The sequence below is a fragment of the Otolemur garnettii genome, unplaced genomic scaffold (assembly GCF_000181295.1).
Source record: "Otolemur garnettii isolate 467f Iridium unplaced genomic scaffold, OtoGar3 scaffold00008, whole genome shotgun sequence".
NCBI classification, from domain to species: Eukaryota; Metazoa; Chordata; class Mammalia; order Primates; family Galagidae; genus Otolemur; species Otolemur garnettii.
The window spans coordinates 6,988,287-6,990,856 of record NW_003852403.1 but is presented as its reverse complement, the minus strand read 5'-3'; positions in this window follow the sequence as shown (position 1 = coordinate 6,990,856).

The following is a 2,570-nucleotide window of genomic DNA, read 5'->3' as shown; positions in this document are numbered from 1 at the left end:
CTGGACTAAAATTGGGTTATAGCTTTCCTATGAAAGTTATAAATTAGTTTCATAGTAGGGCTGAGTACATTGGATGTATCCCCATTTTTAAGAAGCATACAATTGTACACATGTACACAAACACACATGCACTTAGATATACACACATGTACACACATACTTACACTATACACATACCTACATACACATATGCACATGCACATACACACTTACCCATACACATGTGTATACACACACACACACAAACACAAACAGACAAACGAGCTGCCCAGCCATCAGTGCTCCCAAAGCACATTGTTCAGACCCTAACAGCCCTTGCCTTATGCCATTCTAACCACTACTTGTTCTTTTCAATTTAGCTTAAGAGCTATATCCTCTAAGTGGCCTTTCTGGAGTCCTCAGGTAAAAGCAACCACCCCACCCCTCGCTTCACTACCCCACACTTACTGGGGGACCCACCAGACTGCATTTCTTTTATTTTTCATAGGACTTTTCTTTCCTGAAGAGTAGAAAACTGTAAGCTCCCTGAGATCAGGCATTCTCCCCCCAGGCACTATATTTCTCAGAGTCCGACACTGTGTCCAATACACATTAGGTGCGTGCCTGGACTGATGTTTGGCTGAGACAGCTCAAGGTAGCTGTCCTGCTGTTTCTGGTAGGGTCCATTCCTGGAGCTATCCATGCCAATGCCAGCATCGAGTGTCACCTTGGTGCTCGATAAATGTTGACTGAACTGTAATCATTATTTATAACTCTTATTAGACTGCCTCTGCCTCAAAGACGGAGGTTTCAGGGTCCTCTTTGATTCCCCAGGACCTAAAGAAGCATTTGCCTGTAGTGGATACTTACTAGGTACCTGCTGAAAGAATTGAGCAGGTCAGAGCAGAAATCCACTAATCTGCTTTGGAACCTGTGGGAGCGGCTGGACATGACTTCACATCCCATTCTGCCACTGTCCACCACTGTTAGGATAAGGATGAAGTCCCTCAGATGGCTGAAAAAGCCCTGAATTCTCTGGCCTCTGTCTCTCTGTATTAGTTACATTCTACTGTGAGTGACAGAAATCTCCAAATTGCTGTAACTTAATTGAGAAAGGTGTATCTCTCTCTCTCTTGAACACAAAGACATTGATGGTTGGGGGCAGAAAATGCAGGTCCATGGGTCATCAGAGCCCAAGACTTCTTCCTTTGGTCATTTTGCACCCCTCACACAGGTCCACAAGGGCAGCTCCAGCTCTAGACACGCTGTTGGAATTTCACCCAGTAGGACAGATGACCGGACAAAGGAGCCTGTGCCCTGCCGTTTAAAGACATTTCCCAAAGGTTGCACAGAACACTCACATTCCATTGCCCAGAACTTACTGTTGGAATTTCACCCAGTAGGACAGATGACTGGACAAAGGAGCCTGTGCCCTGCTGTTCAAGGACATTTCCTAAAGGTTGCACAGAACACTCACATTCCATTGCTCAGAACTTAGCTGCACACCCTGGCCTAGCTGCAAAGGAGGCAGGGAAATATAGTCCCTATTCAGGTAGCCTTGGGCCTGAAAACATTCTCTAAACAGAAGTAAAGAGGAGGCTAGCTCTTGGGAGGACAAAGAGCAGTCTCTTTCACACTCCCCTTCCCCCCAATCACACAGCTCTCTTCCTCAGTTCCTCCCCTCCAACTCTTTCTCTGGCATTCACTACCTGCTTCCTGCCACCCTTCCTGCTGACATGGGGTGCTTGACCATGCTGGCACCTCTCTCTCTCCCAGGAATGCTACCCCCTGATTCGCTCCTAATCCTCCATCAGAACTCAGCTGCACCTCCACCTCTGTAAGAAACTCTCAGTAAGCTAAAGAATTATTGATTCTCGAAGACCCATATATCTTTCTTTTAAAACCCTTGTGAACATCCTAAGTTTATGTATGTTTGCAAGGTTATTTTTAAAAATATCTGCCTTTCTAATTAGACTAACAATCCCACAGGTGAAGAACACATCTGTCTTTGTTCACTGTCTTGTCTCTAGCACCAAGCACAGGGTCTTGTCCTTAGCAGGTTCTCAATAAATAAGCATAGAGTGCATTGCTACATTAATTACATATATATCATGAATTCTGAGATAGAAGCTCTGAAGCTAGGGAAAGATACTACTAATTACTTGCACAGGGAAGGAAGGGAAGGAAATTGTGGGAATAGTTATGATTCCACAGAGTAGAAGAGAAAGAGAAAAGAACAAATACTTCTTAAATTTGCGGCAGCCAGGCACGGTGACTCACACCCAGAATCGTAGCACTCTGGGAAAATTGCTTGAGCTCAGGAGTTCAGCCTGAGCAAGAGTGAGACCCTGTCTCTAAAAATGCTGGGCATTGTGGTGGGTGCCTATAGTCCCAGCTACTCAGGAGGCTGAAGCAAGAGGATCACTTGAGCCTAGTAGCTTGAGGTTGTTGTGAGCAATGATGCCACAGCACTCTACCGAGGGCAGCAGAATGAAACTCTGTCTCAAATAAATAAATAAACAAATAAAAATAAATTTACAGCAGAGATATATGAGGCAGAAAGAGAGTTCAGAGAATATGAGAAAGGAAGA